At 38.0% G+C, this 24536-nt stretch overlaps 1 protein-coding gene across 5 annotated transcripts in view; it reads right to left on the reverse strand.

The window, feature by feature from the left end:
* Spidr (scaffold protein involved in DNA repair) overlaps nt 1-24536 on the reverse strand; it is a 242950-nt gene that overhangs the window by 97534 nt on the left and 120880 nt on the right. The gene's annotated exons all lie outside the window — the stretch shown is intronic.

The following is a 24536-nucleotide window of genomic DNA, read 5'->3' on the forward strand; positions in this document are numbered from 1 at the left end:
ACATCAGTCTAGAAAAGAGAGCCATCCCTAACAATCAATTGCAAGGACCATAGCAGCCATCAGGAAGAACGGTTCATAACAATTAGGATAGAACCTTTCTTTTCTGTGCAAGTCTTATGCTAGTTATGGGAGGTCACTTAAGCCCTTAGGCTTGAGCCCTCTAAGGAAGATCTATGTCCTCTCAGGAAGAGACACAGATGAGAATGAGCAAAGACTCTCAGTATCAAAGAAGCACTCAACAATAAATTGGATATTATTTGCAAATAAAATCTTGATCTTTAAAGCAGATCTAATCTTTCAAATAATATAATATTAAATGGTGAATGAACGTGGACCCTTGTTACCAGCTAGTCATAAACATCAATTGTATTTGTATTGAAAGAGACAGACAAGCTAAAAGTCACCAAACAAATTATGAGATTTTTCTCAGTGCTCTAATGTGATACTTTAGTGCAATCTTTAAATCATGACGTGCTGTTAAAAAGGAAAACTTAAATGCTTAGGGTTTGAAAGGAAGAATTTGACACACATTACCTTGTTCCTCTCATTAGACAACACTGATAGGTGGGGAGAGATATAACACCAACTGGTATTGAAAAATCTCTTGACGTAAAAAAGAAAAGTCTTTCAACTTAATGCTAAGAAGGTAATTAAGAAATTTTCTCTTTCTACATTTTTATTAAATGCAATGCTGAAAGTTCAATCAGTAATGCAAGGTGCAGGAAGGGAAGAATAAACATACACACCAGAAAAGAAGCAGTAAAATATGACTTCCCCCACATACACGTTTTGAGGTAGGTTTCATGCTGTGCAAGCTGGCTTCAAACTCCATATGGTTGAGGATGACCTTGAATTTATGATCTTTATGCCCCCATTTCTGCTATTCAACCTCATGGCTAACAACAGCAAAACACATGCACACACCACTACTACAGAAATAAATAAATAAATAAATAAATGCCAAAGAACCTAAAGATAACTCCTAAATCTAATGAATTCAGTTAAGATTTTAGAATGAAAGAAATAAAAATGAAGTACAAATATATTTTTTCAATAAACACATGGTCACCAAAATTGTAACTACAGTAATACGCTGAGTACGGTGATAAATGTCTAAAATTCTAACATTTATTACTCTGAAACAAAGGGAAGCACAAAATTTAGGGAAGCACAAATTATATATAGAAAAATTCTGGGAAGGAAGGAAGGAAGGAAGGAAGGCAGGCAGGCAGGCAGGCAGGCAGGCAGGAAGGCAGGCAGGCTTCAATTTAACATGTTATAATTTGCCACTAAAGCTACAAAACACTGATGAAATCTTTGTAACTAGAGAAACATACTGTGTGACGGACTGATAAACTCAATTCTCCCTACCAAGAAACATCAACCTTAAAATAGAGATTCAACACAATTCCCATTGAAATGACAACATTTCAAGTTTTTTGATTTTTGTTTTTTGTTTTTTTTTTGCAAATAAACACACACACACACACACACACACACACGATTACCCTAAAATTTATATGAAAGCAGGCTATGGAAGCACATTATTGTAACCACACTACTTAGGAAGCTGAGGAAGGAAGACCTTAAGTTCCAGCCAGCACATGTTAATTAAATAGAGAAGACCCTGTTTCAAAAACCCAACTAAAGTAAAATAAAACAAAATAAAATGAAGTAAGACAGGTATTGTAGTTTATAACTGCAATCCTGAGACCCAAGAAGCTGAAGCAAAACATCCTCAAGTTCCAGAGGAGCCTGGGAGTGAGATACTGGGGGGAAGGGGAAGAAAGGGGAGGGAATAGAGGAGGAAGGGGAGGGAAAGAAGGGAAAGAGAAGAGGGGAAGGGAAGGAATGAAGGAAAAAAAGAAAAATATAAAATAAGAAAAAATTTATACAAAAAGACAAAGGAACTAGAATATTTTGGAAAAGAATGCAATGGAGTGAACCATGTCTGCACATAGCTGGAGGTACATGATTGATGCAATGTGTGTATGTATAGATGTATCTGAGTCTCATTAATTTGTAAATTAATGCACACTGATTTGTGTAATCATACTAAAATATAAAAGGCATATAAGTGAAAAAAATCTAAGTCCATTTGATTGAGCTCATTCCGTTTTTATGAAAAACTGTGATGTGGCTTTTGAGTAGATAGTGGAAGCACTCCCTACCAGCAAGCCTACAAGCCACCACACTTGTCTAGGATTCTGAGGGTAACAGAAACCAAAAACACGGAACACCTATCTCCAAAACACTGGGCCAGATATTAACACCTTGACACTTTAAACTCCATAACCCCTGATTTCTAGACCCCAGTACAAAAACCAGAAACATAAACAGCCAAGTCAGTACCCCACACTAGAACCCAGTAATCCTATCATGGTCGTCCTTAGGAAATGCACTACAGACAAGCCCAAGACAAGGACTTCAGAATAGCAATTATATCTTCAAAGGCCTTAAAGAGAATATGAAAAAAAAACCCTTTACTAAAGACTGTGAGATCACAAAGAAACAGTTGAGCAAAATAATGAAAACAGTTCAAGATATGAAAGAAAAAATAAAATCACTAAAGAATACCAAAACTGAAAAAATTGTAAATGAAAAATTTAGGATTTCAAACAAAAACCTTAGTGCTAAGCCTCACTAACAGATTACAAAAAGAGCAAATCTCCGGTGTTTAAGACAATTCTAGGCATGGATACACCAACCAAAGGACATCCAAGTTCATATAGCTAAAATCACGTACTGACCCTCATACAGTGATAGTGGGTCACTTCAATACACCTGTCTGCCAATAGACAAGTCACTAGACAAACAAAACAAAAACAACAACAATGAGAATCCCCCCAAAACACAGACTCAAAAACAGAGTAATGCTGGAGGTAAATAACATAAATCAAATGGACCTAACAGATATCTATAGAACATTTCACCCCAACAAACAGTCAAACAAACAAACAACCCCAAAACTTTCTTTTCATTAGCTCATGGAACTTTCTCCAAAACTGACCACATATTAGGAAACAAAGCAAGTGTAGACAGACATAAGAAAATTGAAACCTGAAATTCCCTGTCCCTGAGCACCACAGACTAAAGTTGGATATCAACAAAAGAAAGTAAATGGGTCAAGACCAAAATCAAGAAGAAAATTAAAACCTTTTAAAAATAAAAACATATCCAAACCTTTGGGACATTGATCAATGAAACTGAATTGAGGACCCAGACATAGTCCTCCTGGTTTTTGATAAAGAAGTCAAAAAATAGACACTAGTAAAAATGGTAAAAAAAAAAAAAATAGACACTTTAGCAAAGGGTGTTGATCAAATTGGACGGCTGCGCAGAGAAATGAAGATAGATATACATTCATCACCCTGCATAAAACTCAAGTCCAAATGGATCAAGGGCCTCAGCATAAGAACAGATACACTGGGGGCTGGAGAGATGGCTCAGGGGTTAAGAGCACTGCCTGCTCTTCCAAAGCAGTTCAATTCCCAGCAACCACATGGTGGCTCACAACCATCTGTAATGAGGTCTGGTGCCCTCTTCTGGCATTCAGGCATACACACAGACAGAATATTGAATACATAATAAATAGATAAATAAATTTTTATTTTAAAAAAAAGAACAGATACACTGAAGGCAACAGAAGGAAAGGTAGGGGATACACTTGAACTCACTGGCACAGGAGAAGACTTCCTGAACAGGACACCATTGCCACAGGCACTAAGACCAACAATCAATAATGGGACCTCATGAAGCTGAAAAGTTTCTGCATGGCAAGGAAACCATCATTCAGACAAAGTGGTAGGCTATGAAATAGAAGATATCTTTACCACTTAGACATCTGATAGAGGGTGAGTATCTAAAATATATAAAAAGGAAGATAAGAAGAACTTGAACAGCAACAGATAATTGAATTTAAAATTGGGGTACAGAATTAAACAAGCAGTGTTCAAAAGATGAATATTCAATGAATATTCAACAGTCTTAGCCATCAGAGAACAGAAATTAAAACTACTTTGAGAATTCATATTACTCCAGTAAGAATGGTCACGATCAATAAAACAAATGACAGCACACACTGGCAAGATTCTGGGGAAAGGAGAACACTTATTCATTGCTCATAGGAATTTCAACTGCCACGGCCACTATGGAAATCAGTGTGGCTGTTCCTCAGAAAGAGGAAAATCCATCTGCCTGAAAATCCAGGAACATTAACTCTTGGGCATACGCCGAACAGACTGTCCATCTTATTCCAGAGACACTTGCTCATCCACATTCACTGCTGCTCTGATAACTGAAGGAACTGAAACAGCCTATCTGTCAACCAACAGATCAGCAATGAGATGTGGTACATTTACACAGTGGAATATTATTCTGTTGTTAAAAATGAAATTTACAGGAAAATGAATGGAACTAGAAAAAATCATTCTGAGTGAGGTAAAGCAGACTCTTCCATGTGGATGTTAGTTTTTAAGCCTTTGATATGTTATGTATGCTACAAAGGAATAAACACAGAGATTAGGGACCTATTAAGGAATTACACAGGGAGAGAGGACTTCACAAGGAAGGGAAAACAGAATATATTGTTGGAGAGTCACAGAAAAGACTGGAGTGGAAGGATTAAATCGGAAGGGGATGAGGGGTGGGAAAAAGGGATAAAGTAAGGAAAAAGGCTCCATCAGGGCTCAGAGACCTATGCACAAGAGGAGGTAATGATTAAAAGGGCCAGAGGTGATTGATGGTTCCAAGGAAAGTATCCTCTAGACATAAAAGGATCGATACACGTATGACCTCACAGAAACTGTGAAAGTATGCACAGTGATTATACAGGTTCAAGGAAGAGGAGGGTCCAGCATCCAGGGGAGGAAGTAAACATGGGGTCCCACCCCTACCCAAGAAGCTATCTGTAATTGATAACCACTGGCAAAAGGAGAACTGACTTTCTCCAATGGAGCCTCACCGGGCGTTTGTTTTTACTTGTTTTCTTTAAAAGAAAAAAAAAAAGACTTACTTATTTTAATGTTATGCACATGAGTGGTTTGCATATGTGGACATGTGTGCCCAGAAAGTATGCCCTTGGAAGCCTGAAGAGGGTGTCAGAGGCCTGGAACTGGAGTTCCAGACCTTATAAGGTGCGACTAGAGCCTGGCTTATGTTAAGATCAGCCAGCGCCTCTAATGTGAAGACGTCTCTCCAGCCCCTTATTCACTGTTCTTAATGACAGCAATTTTCATGTCAACTTTCATTTGACAGCAAATTTCATGGGGGAAGACGGAATTTCAATATAGTTTTAATTTGCTTTTATGTGATGGACAGTAAGGTTGAGCAGTTTTTAAATATTTACTGGCATTTTTCTCTTAAAAATATCATTAATGCACTGTTTTCATTCTTAAGCAATCAAATGATTAAAATTACATTTAGATGGTAAAATAATGACAAACATAGGATAAACAAAACAATATCATACTTCTGGTTTATTGGAAATATAACAGTTGTGACAGACATGATTTACTTGGTACTTTAGTTTAAATGATCCTTAGTTCTTCTAAGAAATTATAGGCAGGAAATATGTGATATTCTGTAAATGGTAGTGTCAGTCCATTTTAGCAATCCTTATTCTGCTCATGCATTCATATAAATGTACTGGGCTTTGATCACTAATTGAAGGATTTGAAGTCACTTACAGTGTAACAAGCTGTAACAATTTGTAAAGGCACAAATTCCTTACATAACAGTCTGGAAATCATAAACATACAAATAACAGTATATACTCATGATCAGGCTGTATTTATATATTTAGGAATATATATACATTATGTAACAACTAAAGAAAAAGAGGTAATAAATTTGAAAAAGGTTGCACAAAGGAAGTGTTGAAGGGAAGAAAAGGGGAAAAGTAATTATATTTTAATATAAAAAAGATGAAAAATAATTGAAAATGAAGTTCAAATCTACAAATAAAGGTAAAGCCTACTTGCTATTCATAACTGAAATTAAACCACTGCATACAACCAAGTATACTGCAGTGTAGTCAGTTACAGCTGTCATATATAATATGTTATTAACAGTACCAATGTTCAAGGAAATATGATCCAAGAAATGTTTACATTCCATTCCCACTTAAACAAATACACTGAATCTAAGGAAAAAATATATTTTATTGGTATTTCATCTTCAAATTTACATGATACAAATTTACCAAAGAAATGCTACATATTTTCCCAAACATCAAAAAAATCTGCAAAGCATTTCTAAGATATTTCTTGGACAATTCCAAAAATAAGTACATTCTTAGATCTCTAAAAGAAACAAAACCTTGTGTGCCAGCTTTTGAATGGCTCGTAGAGTTATGTAAGTATTTCTTCCCGACACTAAGAACATGACAAACAGTCTTCACTTAAATATTCATCTAGCTGGGCATGGAGCATGATGACACCTTTAATCTCACTACTCAGGAGGCAGAGGAAGGAGGATCTCTGAGCCAGTCTGGTCTACGAATCAAGTTCCAGGACAGCCAAGGTTACACAGTGGAGTACTGTCTTAAATACAAACCAAACAAACTCAAAAACCATCCAATCTACACACTGGCACTGCCAGACTCCTTGGTCATAATAATCAAGTTAGTTGACTATGGAATGCCTCGATTTTCTTTATATCTTGATCTTGTTCTGTTCTTTAAACCAGAAAGTCTAGTCTGCACACTAAAAGTAGCTGTTCTTGAGCTACAAATTCCCATCAGCATGCCTATGTTTGAGAACAACGTATGTATTCCCAGGAAATTTAGGTTTGTAGATATTCTTGGTCCCATGGCCAAACCCTTTGCAAACAGTAAGGGGAAAACCACTGCACAGAAAGAATCTCCTGCAGCAACTGCCCAACAAATCTAGGCACCCAAACAAGGCATGTCTATTTAAGATGGAGCTACTTTGTTTTTAAAGGTTTTTGCCTTTTATTATTTTTATTTAGGAATGTGTGCCTGTGTGTATCTGTGTAAGTGTATGTAAATGTGTGTAGTGTCTTCAGAGGTCCAGAAGTTCCTGAGAGGCATCCTGTCCTTGAAGAAACCTTGTCAGTAATTTATGGCTCTCTGTTAGGGTTTTGCACCCAAAAACTGACCAATGGTTTCAGAGACTCCCTTACCCTATGCTCTCCTTAAACAATCTCAAGACGACAGAACATGAAATGCAGCTGTTCTCTGCATTCTGACAAGTTGTAGCTTTCTATAAAGAAGATAGCAGATTTCTGAATGTTAAATTTTATTCTACCATTTTACTGAAAGTACTTACAAGTTCTAAGAGTTTTATTGTGAAATCTTTAAGGTATTATGTATAAAAACATATCTGCAAATAAGGGTATTTTACTTATTTTTGATTTTAGTTCCTTTATTTCTATCCCTTAACTTAGCTTCAGCTAAACTAAGCACTATATTGGACAATAGTGAAGAAAAATGGACACTCTCTTTGAATTCTTCTCCATTTTGTAGAAAGTTAACCACACATATGTCATATATAGTCTTTATTTTGTTGAGGCATGGTCCTTGTATTCTGAGTCACTTTAGGGTATTTTTTTTATGAAGGAATGCTGTGTTTTATCAAAAGTTTTTTTCCACATTTATTGAGATGACCATGACTTCTGTCTCTGACTACATTTTTACATTCAACATTTATTTGAAAATGTTGATCCACTGTAGTATCTCTGGGATGAAGATAATTTAGTCACAATGGAAGACCCTTTTGAAGCTTTCTTGATTTTGTTTTGCAAATATTTTACTGAGAATTGTTGCATCTATGATCACCGGAGAAACTGAGTCATACAAACTTTGAAAAAAAGGATCTGGTAGCATTCCTTCTTTTTCTATTTTACTGAATAAAATAGTTCTTTAAATGTCTGGTGGAATTCAGCAATGAATCCATTTGGACTTTGATGTTTTGGGGTTGGAAAATATTTTTATTAATGCTTCAAACCAACTATGTGATACAGATTTGTTTAAATCATTTATCTCTTCTTGGCTTAATTTTTGTGCGTCTAGAAGAAAATCGTCCCCTTCCTTCAGATTTCTGATTCAGTGGTACATAAATCATTAAGACATATGCTATGGTTCTCCGAATTTCATTAGTATCTGTCATAATGACTCCTTTTCATTTATAACTTATGCATTTGGATCTTTTCTCCTCTCTTTTGGTTAGTTTGGTTTAGGGTTTGCAGATCTGTTTAACTGTTTTCAGTAAACCAAATTGTTTTATTGCTTCTTTGTATTGTTTAATATTTTCTTTTAAACTTCATTATTTTATGATCTTCATTGTTTCCTTGAGATTAGTAAGTTGAGGCTTTGACTTATTGCTTTTTTAATGCTCCAGGGTATACCATTAAGGTTTTTTGTTTGTTTGTTTTTTGAGATCTCTCACTATTTTTTTAAAATGTAGTGAACTTCCCTCTTAGGACTGCCCTAATTGAATCTCATAGGTTTCAGTAATTGTGTTTTTATTTTCATTTTATTCTAGGATTTCTCTCAATGGCTCATTCATCATTCATTAATGTGTAATTTGATCTCTAAGTGTTTGTGTATATTCTATAATTTCTCTTGTGGACATCTTTTATTCAATTTTGATAATATAAAATTGCTCCAATTTTCTTATGTTTGTTAAAACTGTTCATTTTGGAGAAAGTTCCATTAGCTATTCTGGAGAATGGGTATTCTATTAGGTTTATTTAATTTATGATGTCATTTAACTCAAACAGAAATTGCGGCTTTTATTCAGGTGATCTATCAGTATAACTGGCATGCTGAAGTCACCTACTATTATTGTGTTGTCTTGTTTATCTTTACACATAATACTTGTTTATAAAAATGGGTGAGCATGTGTTCAGTGACATATTTGTTTTTTAAATTATAGTGTTCTCTTCACGTATTGTTCTCTTAAACTTGGATGTGTTGTAAAAAGGAGCGGCAGGTTGCATCCACCACCTGGCTAGCTTAACCTCCGAAATAATTACACGGAAACTGTATTCATTTACCACCTGGCCCATTAGTTCTAGCCTCTTATTGGCTAACTCTCACATATTGATTCAACCCATTTCTAATAATCTGTATCGCCACTTGACTGTGGCTTACCAGGATGAGTCTCCAGCATCCATCTTGGAGAGGAGAGCCATGGTGTCTGCCTGACTCTGCATTCTTTCTCCCAGCATTCTGTTCGGTCTACTCTGCCTATCTAAGCTGCTGTACTATCAAAAGGCCAAGGCAGTCTCTTTATTTAACCAAAGAAAGTAATACATAGACAGAAGACCCTCCTACACCATTTCCCCTTTTTCTGTTTAAACAAAAAGGAAGCCTTTAACTTTAACATAGTAAAATTACATATAACAAAACAGTTATCAAGCAAGAATTACAATTACAATATTTACATTTATTTTATCTCTTATCATAACTAAAGAAAACTATAACTATCTATCCATTCTTCAACTCCATCAAAGACTCCAGGAGGATATAATATTACCTAAGTAAGCAAGAAGTAAGAAACTTCCAAAACTCTAGAAATGACAGAGACATCTCACTGCCTGGATAGTCACCCACAGTTCCTCTATACCATTGGGGCATCCGTCTTCAGCCTACAGGCCCATGGTATCCAGCAGACTTTTCCATGAAGCAGAAACTTTTAAAGACAGTTTAGTCACTTTTTTTTGTATCCTGTAGAATGTCTCACAGACTCTTATGAATCAGGAACCCCAAAGGATCATCTCACCTTTAGGTAAATTCAGCAGTCCTCTCTCTGTGGGTTCTTTGTGTCCAGTTTATGCATCAGTCCAGGCAAGAGCAGTTTCTTGCCCAAATGGCTAACCAACTCCATAAGGAGCCTTCAGTGCCCATCTTCCTCTTGAAATAGATTGGTGCTGCCAGGAGCAGACATGTCTCATTGTCATAAAAAACCCTAAGTTATTAAAACATTAAATGCCATATTCTGCAGTCTTTGAAAGATATGAAGAATGTCTATCTAACTGAAATATGTCTCTATATATCTAGAAAATCTAACTAACATGATGGCAAGTTTGACTATTATCGATGATTATTCATTAACAACCTATTTCCTAATTATACATTACATTTTTAAATGAACTACACAATCACAATACCTTAATCAATATCAGAAATACATATACATATAACAAAATTGACCCTAAACTTGTATCAATAAATCAAGATTTATACCAATGCAAATTATTCATCTCTATATCATATCCCCCTTTAAATGTAAAACAACATTTATAAACAATATCTGGGAATATGGACGTAGTTATTTCTCTCCAAACTTCTTCCCGCTGTATAGGGGCACTGTTAATTAGGTCTTTCTTTTATGGTATAACTTGTATGCTAGGTTCATCTCAGTCATTAGTTGAGTGAAGTAATTTTTTTGAGGGTGTTTACAGCAACCTTTTAGGAGGGTGTGGTCTATCATACCATACTGGGACAGAAGCAATTCACAGGGTCTCATCCTCTGTGAAAACAAAAGAAGAACCTCTTTTCCAAAGCATCATATCCTTAGATCCAAATTCTGAAGTCAAGATAGTTTTATAATATACAAGCTGGATTAGCTTAGCAATGAAATGTCTCTCTGCATTTAGCTCCTTCACAGTCAAAAAATTCAAAGAAAGCACAAAACTACACAGAATCCAGGCTCTTTGTGAATTTTTCATTTTTACGTGGCTTATTTTCTGTACTCTGTCTCTTTAAAAACCTTACCCCTTTTTTAAGGCATTAACTTTACTTTCTATATTTTTTTCTTCTCTCTCCCAAGCCTACGTACATCTAACATTTAGAGGTCTTTTATGTCTGAATCTGCCCTACTGTGAATCTGTAATTCTTTACTGTTCAGGGGCACTTCTTAAAATGCTAAGCACTTCTTAAAAACTTAAGTTGTGCCATATAGAGGTAATATCTTTACACATAATACTTGTTTATAAAAATGGGTGAGCATGTGTTCAGTGACATACTTGTTTTTTAAATTATAGTGTTCTCTTTGTGCATTGTTCTCTTAAACTTGGATGCAATCTTGTTCGCTTCTTTTGATTTATTTCAATTTGAATTCACTTTTGCCAGCTAAAATTTGCTTGTTTCCTAATTTCATTTGTTTGGGATACGCTTTTTTATCCTTTCACCCAAAGGCACTGTCTATCTGTTTTTGACAGTAAGCTATATTTCATGGAGGCAAAAACATATGGATCCTCCTTAAAAACAAACAAACAAAAAAAACCTCCTCAATGTAGTACTCTGCCTTTTATCTGCCCTTTGATTAGGGAAATGAAAGCACTTACATTCAGAGTTATTACTGAAAAGTATATCAATTCCTATCATTTTGTTGACCTTGCAGTATTTGGTGTATTTCTCTTACTCGTTTACTTATAATTAAGGTCGTGTTTATTCTTTCCCATAGCATCATGAATGTATTTATCTTTCTCATTAGTCCAAATAATTCTTTAGGTGTCTTCTGTAGAGATGGCTTAGCTCTCATGGATTCCTTTAGCCTTTTTTCAAGAAAGATTTTTCTTTCTCTTTCATTTACAACAGATAGATATACTGCGTATAATCAATCATCTGTATGTAAGCACTTCCAGTGCTTGAGATACATCACTGCAAGTCTTTTAGGCTCAAATTCCTGGTTTCTGTGGATAAATCTGCTCTTATTCTGATAGAATTATTTTTATATAGAGAGTTGAGGTTTATGATTATTGACACCTAGAATTAAAGTCAACTTTATTACATATGTGTTTGAGAATTTATATATTTCTGATTTAAAATAGTACATCAAAGATTCTTCCATTTGCATCATTTACAAAGTGTTTTAATTTTTAGTTATAGGAAAAATATTATTTAGAAAACAGCCCAAAATAATTTCTTTATTTGTAAAGAATGATTATGTATACACGGGTTAAATGAAACCAGGTGCACTGCAATAACAACCATTATTCTTAAGTGCTGAACCACCTCTCCATCTCTCCAGCCCCTCTTCGGTAGATTCTTAACAAGGTGTCTTTAAAGGCCCAGTTGTGCATAGGATAATATACTACACCATGAGATAAATAACCGCTGTATTCTAGGATGTCAGGGATTAGTTTTAGAGATGGACACTGGAATATGTCAGTATGAAAAGTATTGTTAGACTGGACCTAGCTCCCTAGGTCCAAATAAGAGGCAGAAGGAAAGAGAACGTGAGCAAAGAAGGCAAGGGCAGAGGAAACCTTCATCCGACGTTGGATGGCGATACAGATGGAGACCCATATTGGAACACCGAACTGAGCACTCCACGGTCCAAATGAGGAACAGAAAGATGAAGAAAATTAAAAAAGTAATCAGGACTGCGAGGGATGCGAGCACCCACTGATACAAGGGAACTGATATAATGAGAGTTCACCAAGGCCTGTTGGACTGGGACTGAACGAGGACGTGATCCAACCAGATTCTCTGAATGTGGCTGGCCCGGAGCCTTTTTGAAAAGCCATTGACAATGACACTGGGACTTGCTTCCTCTGCATATACTGGATTTTGGCGCTCCAGTCTGTTTGGACTCTCACCTTTCCTGGACCTGGAGGGAGGGGGGAGGAACTTGAACTTCCCACAGGGCAGGAAACCCTGACTGCTCTAGGGGATGGAGAGGGAGGAGGAGAGGGAGTGGGGGGAGTGGGAGGGTGTTGGGAGGAGGGGCTGAAATGGAAACTTTTATAATTTAATAAAAAAAAATAAAGTTTAAAAAAAAAAAGAAAGAAAAGTATTGTTAGGCACATAGAATTTTTCCCACAATAACTAGAAGGGTGACATTTATTCTAAAAACATTGTTTTTGAGATACTGGTGAATCATCAGCATCTAAGGCCCCTACTAATAGGCAACATTGTTCCAGGGACTGAATGAGCATAAAGTCAGGGTCCAATTGTGGTACCAGCCAGGTTGCTTTGCACTATGTTGATCCCTGGTGTAGGCGTCGTTATCTGGACTGACTCTCCATTAATGCTCAATCAAAAATTGTAATTTATCTTTAATAAGTCTTTAGAGAAATTCATGGTGACTTTAAATCATAGCCTAACCAAGTGAAATCAAATAGCATGAGTTGGGGGGCAGGGAGAACAGGGAAGAGCAGAAAATATGGGAAGGGATAACTAAGACCAAAGACCTTCTGAAAAACTAAAATAAAAAACAGCTACTTCAGAACCTTTTACAATACACACATACAGAGTATTCAAGTGAAGTCAACTTTGTACAATACAAACACATACATATATACAGTACTCAAGTGTAGTCAACTTTGTACAATGCAAACATACACATATATACAGTATTCAAGTGGAGTCAACTTCATACAATGCAAACACACACATAAATATAATATTCAAGTGGAGACAACTTCGTACAACACACACACACATATATACAGTATTCAAGTGGAGTCAACTTCATACAATACAGACAGACACATATATAAAGTATTCAAGTGGTATTAACCTTTAAAAAAGGCAACAATGTCCCTATTAGATACCACAGACTAACAAATAAAAAATCCGATAATTCTTTTGGAGGTCTTAGACTGTGAAATTCCAGAGATTATCAAACACTACAAACTTCTACTACTGTACTTGCTTATCCTCCAAAACTTGACTGTAAGTCCTGGATGCTGAAGATACCATTAGAATTCACATATCATGGTGCTGGAGGGCTCTATGCATGATGTCAGGAGAAAACTTTTTTTTGACTTAAAAAGCTGTGAACCATGAGAGCTGTAACAACAATAGGCTTAGTAAGACATGTCTACTGATCTAAGCATGGGCAAAAGTCACGAGAGTACCACCTTTAAACTAAATTTAAGGCCTGTTTCACACTATATAACCTGTACCCTGCAGTTACTGGGGTCTAGAACTGTGGCTAGAAAGGTCACAGACCCAAGGAGAGAACCAATCCAAATGACTTATTGCTGTTCGTGCTTAGGTAAACCCCAAAAGGAGAAAGATTTCATAAGGGATCGGGGTTTGAGGAAAGGGGCCTGGGAGCATTGAAAGTTGAAATTTACTGATATCTGGCCTACTGCTTTGGGCCATAAATACTTGTTGGTGATTGTAGACACCTTCTCAGGATGTGTGGAGGTCTACCCCATCTGAACAGAGACAGCTCCAATAGTCACTAAGAAACTTCTTCAGGAAATAATTCCTAGATTTGGACCACTCCTAGCTTTGACATTCAACAATGGCCTATCATCATGGCAAAGTGTCTCAAAATCTGTCAAAGATACTCAATATTAATTGGAAATTACCTTATGTATGTAGGCCACAAAGCTCAGGTTGGGTAGAAGAAAAAAAAATCTTTTTCTCCCTTCCTTCCTTCCTTCCTTCCTTCCTTCCTTCCTTCCTTCCTTCCTTCCTTCCTTCCTTCCTTCCTTCCTTCCTTCCTTTCTGTTTTGGCTTGTTTTTTGAGCCAGGGTTTCTCTATGTAGCCTTGGCTGTCCTGCAATTCGCTCTGTAGACCAGCCTGGCCTCGAATTCACAGAGCTCCATCTGCCTCTGCCTCTGCCTCTGCCTCCTGAGTGCTGGGTTTAAAGGTGTGCACCACCACCACCTGGTCACAAAACTCTTAAAACAAGAACAACAAAACAAACAAACAAATGCTCTGATGGATCTAGGTAGTGCTTAGTCATGGCTTCTTTATTTTCTTCTGTCCTTATTGAGAAGCCAAGAGTGATAATTTTTAAACATATATGTTATTCTAGCTTCATTTTTGTTGCTGTGGAAATATCCCAACAAAAAGCAATTTATTGTGTTACAGTCTGCCATGAGGGGAAGTCTATACGGTAAGGAAATGAAGTAGCTAGTTAATTACATTCAAAGTCAATAGCCGATAAATGAATCCACACAAAACGCTTGCTTAATTTTTTTTTTCACTCATACAGTTCTGAACCCTCTGGCTAGGGAATGGAACTACCTACCCACAGTAGCTTAGGTCTTCCCCCACCAGTTAGCTTAATTAAGACACTCTTCCTACACACATGCCCATAGGCCAACACCATGTAGACAGTCAATCACTGTGATCCTCTTCCAAATGATTCTAGGCTATGTCAAGGTGACAATTAATGTTAACGCTCATTCGTGCCAAATTGGAAACCATAATTCAGAAGTCTGACCTCTTGGTTTTGATAGGTTTAATTCTGTATCTTAAAACACCATTTTGATCTGCCAAGAGAGGTATGTCCTCTGTTGCAATAGCAGCATGGCAACTATATGAATAACCTGTTTCTGACTGGTTGTGAGGCCTGCTCCACAGGAGGGAACTCATGCTGGGTACTGAAAACTTGGTCAGTACCCTAGGGGAAAGCAATTGTTATTACAAACTGGCGATGGTGTCACACTGCCTTCCTAGTAACAGCTACACTAGTGCTGCTCTCAGTCTTCATCTAAGAATGCTCGCATTGTGGTGAGTAGCAGTTACTACACAGGAGTCAAGGAGCCAATAATAAGTGAAGCTCAGTCCTACAGGTCATCTATGTCACCTCTCCAGTGCTCAGGGAACATCGTGAAAGGACTGTAACGGTCAGAAAATGACTACCACACTTTGGAGAGGCCAACGCATCTATAGCTCCCGAGAAAAGTACTATGTAAGATTACAGACTGAAGGTCAGACTTTCACCATGGGTGTGAGAGCAGCCCCATGAGACCCCACCCCTTCTTGAGGGGTACTGACAGTTATTGCTTGCTGAGGGGTGTAATTGGTTTCAGTAGCATAACCACTGATGAACTGCTCATGCTCCAGTAAATAGCCTCTCGCCCCCATGCTAGTGCAGGCAACTCTAAGTAACAAAAAGAAGACAGGAAATTAGGAGGGAGACTTGCTGACAAAGGGATTTCAGTGGGAAAGGGAGTGTACATGATAGACTAACTGGGTAAAAATAACTAAAATCCATTACATACAAGACACATACATTGCACTGTTCCTTTTTTTAGTATCAGAGGATACTTCTTCAGTGTTGAGATAGTAAATTCTGGGATAGGTCCCAAAAGATCACACCTTTTTAGGGCATCAGGGCTGAAGCTGCCTCCATAGGCAATGGAAAAACAATCTATTCAGATTCATACTGTGGCAGTTGCCGGGTATCGTCATACAACTACTGGAGTCAGAAAGAACAAACACTTTCCCATCTTTTTTATGACTCTAGAGAAGAGGAGTATATCTTATAGATATTTCCCATAAATTTAGTCAACTGTGCCCATATCTCGGTGCTCCCTCTAGGGCAAAACAGTAACAATTAGGCACACTAGCAAAAGTACCACTTCACTGCCTGTGAGCTCTCCTTTTGGAAGTTTTTCTTCACATACAACAGTGTAGAAAGAACAAGGAAAAGGAGTCTCCTGAATGTTCATCTGTGCTTATTAACAAAGTGGAAGTAAGTAGTAGTTCAGCGGGTGATGGCAAGCTACAAGTATGAAAAGGGAGGGCTCTCTCTCCCCACTCCCAATTCCAGTAAGTGGAATATCAGGATTCTCCACAGAATCATGTGACCACAGGCAGCCAGCAGCTGCCCACTGGCACTCTATGTAAATGAACTCAGTCACCTCTTGGGTTTTCCCCTCTCTTCTCCCTCCTCTTTATGAGAGACACAAAATCATAGAGAGTCACTAACTGAAGTCGGCTCTGTACTTTTAATTGCAGGCAGGAGGCCAAAGTGCAAACACAATGACTGAATTCAGTTTTACAAGTAAACACTGGAACTGAATTCACCCTAGTCCGGGAAGAATGCCTCTGATCACAGCTAGCAGGAAATCCAATTCAAAACTGGGTGTGTCGTCTTCAGCTCACACTGTGGCCTTTATACCTTTCACAAAATTCTCTGCATGGTAGTTTCCTTCTGGAAAACGTTCCCACAGACTAAACTTCATTCACGATATTATATTCAGAATGCTTTGTAAGAAATGTCTGAATTCTAACAACTACCACCTTTGGTAGAAATCTGTTTTTTCTCCTTTGGTTGAATCTTAAGAACCTATCACTCATTCTTCTCCCAACTCCATTCTAATCTCTGAGTTCTCCCTGGCATCATGCCAACTTTCAATTCCCTTCTGTTCTCTAGATCACTTGATAAGTTAGTATGAAAATGCTGAGATCCTGAGAGAATTGGCACAGCCACACACTTTGGCCCAACCACATCTTAACTGTGCCAGTTAGTTCATATGCCTATTTCATGTGCTTCCAGAATTGGCCAAGACTATCAAACAACTTCAAGAAGATATACATGTGTACGAGGGCTGCCAGCCTGTAGCTCTAGAAAGGGTTGCAGGAAAGGTCTGGATTAATACCAGCTGACAATGGCCAAGCCTTCACAATATGATGCTGTAATTATAGAAGTTCAGCAGGATTTTGGTCCAACATGAAACAGTAAGCTAAAAGTCAGGTACAAATAAAATTAAACTGGATAAATATGAAAGAAAGAACAGAAGAAATGATGCACAGTTTTCCCAAACTGAAAGGTTTAGGTGTGGAGAGAATATCTCAATTATATCATGACATACTGTCAATATTAGTAGGATTGAAGATCACAGAGGATGGGCACTCAATTATAATGACCTTTGGACCTCACCTTCTGTTCTGATCATAATGGAGAGTACTGGCTGTGCCTTGCACTGTGTGTGCTGTGCTCACAGCTGGATGCATGCCCCAAAGTCCCTAGGCATTTGAATTTCTAGTTGGGCAGAAGTGTCACACAACTTGCAAAGGCATTAAAATCAAGGTTAGTTGTTTTCAACAACTTGGTATCTGAAGGAGTTGACTGCTCTGCTAATATAGGTCGCAGATCTGTCTAGTCTCAGCCCACTCCATCCTAAGGTGGGGCTACGGTATTCATATCATAGGCTGCTTTCTCTCTGTTCCTCCATGTACAAAGCAGTAGTGCAAATTCATACTGAACATACTTCCTGATCCCTCCAAGTTCTTTTATGGGATCGTAGCCCATGAGCAGCTTGGAAAATCAGAGACCTAGGAGGTTAAAAAAAAATAGCTCAGCTTTTGAACATGATATCTTTCAATGCTCCTAGTCACAAACAAATTTCCTTCTCCTTCTTAGTGGACTCTCTTAGTCCAAAATTCTCCTCTTCTTTCTACCTATAAATTCCTTCTGTGAATGCATTCCTGTGCCTATCTCAGGCTCTTTCCTCATGTGGCAGCTAAATATTGATGTAGGATTCCCCTCTGTATGCTATAAATATGTTTTATTACCATTGGAAAATAAAGAAGCTGTTTTGGCCTATGGCAGGGCATAATATAGCTAGGCGGGAAAACTAAACTGAATGCAGGGAGAAAGAAGGTGGAGTCAGGCAGATGCCATGTAGCTGTCAAAGGAGAAAGGAGTCAGAACCTCACCAGTAAGTCATAGTCTTGTGGTGATACACAGATTAACAGAAATACATTAACTTAAGAAATAGGAGCTAGCTAGGACTATGCTTGAGCTGTTGGCCAAAAAGTGTTGTAATTAATATAGCTTTTATGTTATTATTCGGGTCTGGGCAGCCAGGAAACAAAAATGCAGTCTCAGGTCACTTCTCTTGCTTCCTAAATACTTCTGTTTCTTTCCTACATTCATGTTAATCTCACTTGGATACTTTTTATTAAAAAGAAAATGGTGGTTATTCACATGTATGGTTTCTGGGTGTCCTACTGCATTATGATAAGGTCTATGTGCTTTTTGTATCAGACCAAAGAGTTAATACCAGACCTTCATTGTGGGTTCTTCTGGCTTTAAGGAAGTTATTTTACATAATAGACCAACTGGGTCTTTCAGATTTCCCATCTGTGGTAATAAAATAAAACAAGTCGCTCTTTTAGTCTGAGTTTCCTCCCTCCTAACCATTCCAGATCCTTACAAGAAAGATATCAATGTTGTACCTAAGAGAGGCAATCATTCTTTTACTATATCATAAAAAAGAAAAGAATAAAATTTGATCCCTATTAATTAGGGTGACTGTGGGTCCTGAACTTCACAGGTGGGAAAATTTAATCCCTGAGAACTAAAGTAACTCTGGAATTGGTGACAACATGCCACACCAGTTCCTACTATGCTTTTGGGTTTTGTTTCTCTCCAAAGTAATTCTGGGATTAAGCAGTGTGAGATATTACTGCGTTCCAAGAAGCTTAAGTCCTAATCCTTGCTGGCCAGAAAACTTAGTTCTTGTTGACTAATATAACTCCCGATTCCCAAATGGGTACTTCCTGCTGATTCCTAGTGACTTAGCTTTCATATGTGTTCTCCATGACTAGGAAGAACTTGATCACTCAGCCCAAGAGGAAAAATTTAACTCTGCTTTAATTCACCAGGAAATTTATATCAATTTTTGGAAAGAACGACTGTTAGAAATTTGAGCATCAATCCCATGCCAGATAAATCTGTTTCATGAAAGACAAAAAACAACCAGAAGTGCCCTATGCACAAGCTTTTGTTCAAGAATAGTATAACTGACCTTCTTTTAACAACCAAAATTTAAGTCCAAAAGTTATGAATATATAGGTTAAGGAAGACAGCCAATATATTGGCCCTTGCCTCTAGGCCACAAAGGTTCCAGTAGATGATGGAACATCTCTCCAAGAGTCCTATTGTTCTGTTAAGTGTGTCTTAACACTTGTCTACTTGATCAGAGGTTATAGAGACTCAGAGGCTAGACAGTAACCACTGTACATTCTTCAGAGTCAACAAAGAGAAAGGAAATCAATTTTTCCAAGCAAAACAACATGATCAGTAAGTCTGACCCATCTCTGCAGACAGCACAACCAGTCCCTAAAAAGAAAATGAGAGCAGGAAGTCAGGGCAGGAACTGAAACAGAGGCCATGGACATGTACAGCTTATTGGCTTGTTCGTCAAGGCTTGCTCAGCCTATTTTCCTATACAGCCCAGAACTACCTGCCAAGAGTGCATTGCCCACAGTGAACTGGGACCTCCCACAACAATCATTAATCAAGAGAATGCCCCAACAGACTTGCCAATAGGCCAATCACGTAGAGACATTTTCTCAGCTGTGGTTTCTTATACCCAGGCCACTCTAGCTTGTGCCAAGGTGGGAGGAAAAAAAAACTTGGTGTAACTACTTACAAAAGTAAATTCAAGCCATGTTAAACTAACAAGATTTCTGTTGTGAAAATGGGCTCTATCTTTCCCTCTTAACCATTTCTTTCCTCCTGACAGTTGCCAAGAGTTACAAGAGTAAGACCTATTGTTTTTCTCACAAATTCTAATAAAATGATCTTCTGACTTGATATTCTTTTTATCAACAAGACTAAGAACTCACAAAAAGGAATCCTGACTACAACTCTAACTGCAATATTTTACATATTCTTCAAGTGTAAAGTTTTCAGATTTAATCAAATAAAGTACAGGATGAGCAATTAAATAATAACTTGAGATTTAAAAAATAGGATAATATTTTAATATAAGCATGCACTGGACTTTATCTGATATGCACATTTTCTGGGCAATATTATTCAGGTGTCAACTCATCTATAACACAACTGACATTTCTAAAAATAACTTGGTTATAATAACTTGTAGTGCTAACAAAGAGGTAGATGACCTTGACTTGATTTTCAGCCTCCACTTCTCCAAAGTTATGGTTACAAGTATGTGCCACTATACCTTAATTCTACTTTACTCCTTTAAATTTTATTCATTCACTTACATATTTATTCATTCTGAGACCTGAATTCATACATTCCCAGTCCTCTTTTAAAATAAGCAAACAAACAGAATATTGAACACACATAATACAGGGAGATTTAGTTCAGTTATTTTGACACATGTTGCAGGCTGGCTTCAAACTCTGAATGTGAATGTGGGGATCACAGGTTTATTCAGTGCTGAGGATAAAACTCAGGATTTCATTCAGGCTAGGCAAGCACTTCACAAACTACGCTATCTCCCCTACCTCAGCGATTTTTTTTTTTAAAGGACAATGCTTGTATGCCAATCAACTTATCAGGAGGGGGTTACTAGCCCAGGGTCACTAAACAGCCATGGTATGAAAATATTCTTTTCCCATTTCCACACTGAATGTAACAAAGCCTTCACCACTGCCCTGCAGCCTGTTATTCAGGCATTAGGGTCTATGTCCTCAACTGGAACCACTAAGAGCACCTCCTGTGCAATTCATTATGTTTCCTTTTAAAAAGGGTCCTGCCCACCTCCCATCTCTCTCTTTCTCTCTATCTCTGTCTTCACCTTTCTGTCGGTTCCCCCTCCCATTCTCTCTTCTCTCTGCTACTCCTGTTCCCAGAAGCCAGCCTTCCCTCTTCCCTCCCCACTTTTCCCTTTACCTTTTCCCCAATAAAAAACCCCTTCCATGTGAGCTCTGTCTCATGGTCTTTCTCTTGTGTGTCACTTTTTAAAATTACAACATAGCTGACAACCAAGTGGAGGAAATAAGTGAATTTCAGAAGTTACTTTTTTAAAAAAAAAATAAAAGTTATTTGCTCTCAGATTTGAGGAAAACACGTTGGTAAATTGTCAAATATTACATGTAGTTGGTGCAGAGACCAGAGACCAGAAGTACCAGTGGTGCAGAAAGTGTAGAGCTGGAGGTAGCAGGCCCACCCTTTGGAGAACTAGAAATACCCATCCTTAAAACAAAACACTCCCCTATCCTGATGACTAGATTTCCATCTGCATAACTGATGGCGTAGCTCGGGACATGACTCAGGTGGCTAGGTGAAGCATGTGAACAGAGCTGAGTTCAAATTCCTGGTGTTCATGTAAGAAGCTAAGCAAGGTGGAAAAGGTTTGTAACCCCAGAGCCGGAGAGGAATAGCCAGATAGAACCCAAGAATTAGCCTAGCTGAAATGGTAAGCTCCAGACTCAGTAAAGCAATTGATAAAAAATAAGGTGAACAGTGACTAATGAAGTCATGCTGACAACGACCTCTGTCCTCCACATGCACATGCATGTGAGAGTTCACATGAAAACACACAGATACATTCAAAGCCAAGTACACATGCATATATCATATGCACACATACATACTGACTGGATGGCTCAAGTACAAATGGGTGTCATTTTAATTAAAATAGCCATTGCCACATCTGAGTTCGCTGTTTTGGTGTTCTCTTCGTATAGTCTGTGTTTCCTACTGTGACTTCATCTTGATCAGATCCAACCCAATCCTCGCACTCCCAACCCTCCAAAGCTCCATTTATATTTATTGGTATTTTTCCTTAAAGAAGTTGTATACCTGTCATGTGTGTCTTACAACTCCCCCATTTCTGTCTCTTTGGGCATATTCTATTCAAATTATTTTCAATTAGCAACTCTAATACCCTTGGAATCACAACAAAAGAGCACTGTCCCCCCTCCTACACAGCTCAGATATGAAAACACTTTTATTTGTCCCTTCCTGTGCCCACAGATTTCCATAATGACCACCATCAAGTAATGTTATATGTTTTTATACACACATTCTTCCTGTCAAACAGTAGATAAAAAGCACACCTTCCTATTCTTCATGTCATCAACACTGAACACTACTTGGTGTTTGTAGAGCTGATGAAAATAATAAACTCTGAGATCAGAGACTCATTAGGTTACCCATCCCCCATCCCTCTATCAAGCAGACATTTTTATACCGACCTACCCAATTAAATGACTGTATGATATTACGTTCTCTTTGAATTGTTTGAATGCTGAGGAAGGAGCAACAGCTGCTAAAAGATATTTGCTTATAAATGCTTCTGAATTAATCCAAGATAGGTATCTTGAAAATACCTTGACTTCAAAATTGAAGTCAAAAGGTATGTTACTTTGGAGAAGAGATTTTGCTTTTGTTTCCACAGGAAACGGGAGGCTGTGGATTCATTCTGAGTTAAGAAAAATCAGATTTGATCAAGGAAGATCACCTGAGAAATTTCTGGTAGGAACAGATGGCCTGGATGTCTGAATTCTACACCCAAAACAGATTTAAGACTGCTTCCTGAGATGATCAAGACTCACAAAATACTCCCATCAGGACTTGATCATAACTCTAAATTTTCTTTAAGTCCCCATAAGATTATCAGCACCCCCAACCAGCCAGAGGTAGACTGGAATACTGCGCCCACATTCCCAAAAAATGGACTATGTATATTTTCCTTTATTTAAAAAAAAGAGAGAGAGAGAAGGAAGTGGTGCGGGAGAATTGTCTGTAGTCTGTCAATCATGTTTTAAATAAATGCTGATTGGCCAGGCAGGAAGTATAGGCGGGTCAACCAGACAGGAAGTAGAAGCGGGCAATGAGAACAGAAGAATTCTGGGAAGGAGGAAGCCCATTCCTCCCATTCCTGCCCAGATCATTGAAGAAACAAGATGTGACCTGACCCGCTGAGAAAGGTACCAAGCCATGTGGCTAACATAGATAAGAATAATTGGTTAATATAAGCTACAAGAGATAATAAGAAGCCTGAGCTAATAGGTCAATCAGTTTATAATTCTATGGAGACCTCTGTGTGATTTTCTTTGGGGCTTACTGGCTGTGGGAACTGGACAGGACAGAAACCCCAACAAGCAGGATCTCATGTTACAAAAGGTTTCAGGTTCTGACAATTTAACAGATATAAAAAATGGCAGAGTTAGGAATATTAATAGTCAATAAATCCTAATTTTTCTCTTGATTCTTAATAACTAATATTTCACTTTTAAAGAAATTGCTATTACATTCAGATCTTCCTAATTATAACAATAGAAGGTACAATGCCTAAGCTTTTCTCTAGATCTTAACATGCACATAGAGGACTGGCACATAAAGGCAGGAGCCACCACCCCCGCCTGAGTAGCTCAGAGGGTCATCTGTGGGGCACAGAGAAGATGAGACCAGCTATAAGTTACTATGGTAAGAACAACCTGTCTTCCAATGTGCAGAGAGGAAGAGAACTTTGACAGCTAGTCCTAAATAGAATGTCTTCACCAACCCCCCTCCTCCCCTCAATCAGGGATCAAAGTGCTGTGGGGTAGAGGAGGCAGAAAGGTTCTAAGAGCCAAAGAGTATGAATGACATCAAGGAAACCGAGCCTTTCAGACACAACAGGAATAGCACAGATATGAACTTACAGAAACCGTGGTAGAAAGCACAGGGCCTGCACAGGTTCAAATCAGATAGGGTTCCAGCACTGAGAGGAGGATTAGGGTGCAATTTTTCATTCCTGAGAAAGAAGCTAACGGACATCCACTTGCAAAGGAAAAATTAGTTTTCTCCAAAGGCATCTCATTGGGGATATTAACCACATTTGCAGTAGATGGTCAGCACAAAACTGTAATGATCTGTTTTGTCTCTTTAAGAGACAAGCACGCCTACTCCCTTCCCTATCCACTGAGACAGGCAGATCTTCCTTCCTGATTGCAGCCCTCTCAAAGAGGCAGCTTCTGTCTGTCTGTCTCTCCACCCCTTCCCTTCCATAACACACTAAATAAATATCCAACCTTATTCTCCATGGAGTGCCTATCGATGTCTCTGTCTCTTGCCCACTACTGCATGTCTCCCTGCCTGGGACCAGCCACCTTCTG

Source organism: Myodes glareolus, chromosome 2 (assembly GCF_982192425.1).
Source record: "Myodes glareolus chromosome 2, mMyoGla1.1, whole genome shotgun sequence".
Lineage (NCBI taxonomy): Eukaryota > Metazoa > Chordata > Mammalia > Rodentia > Cricetidae > Myodes > Myodes glareolus.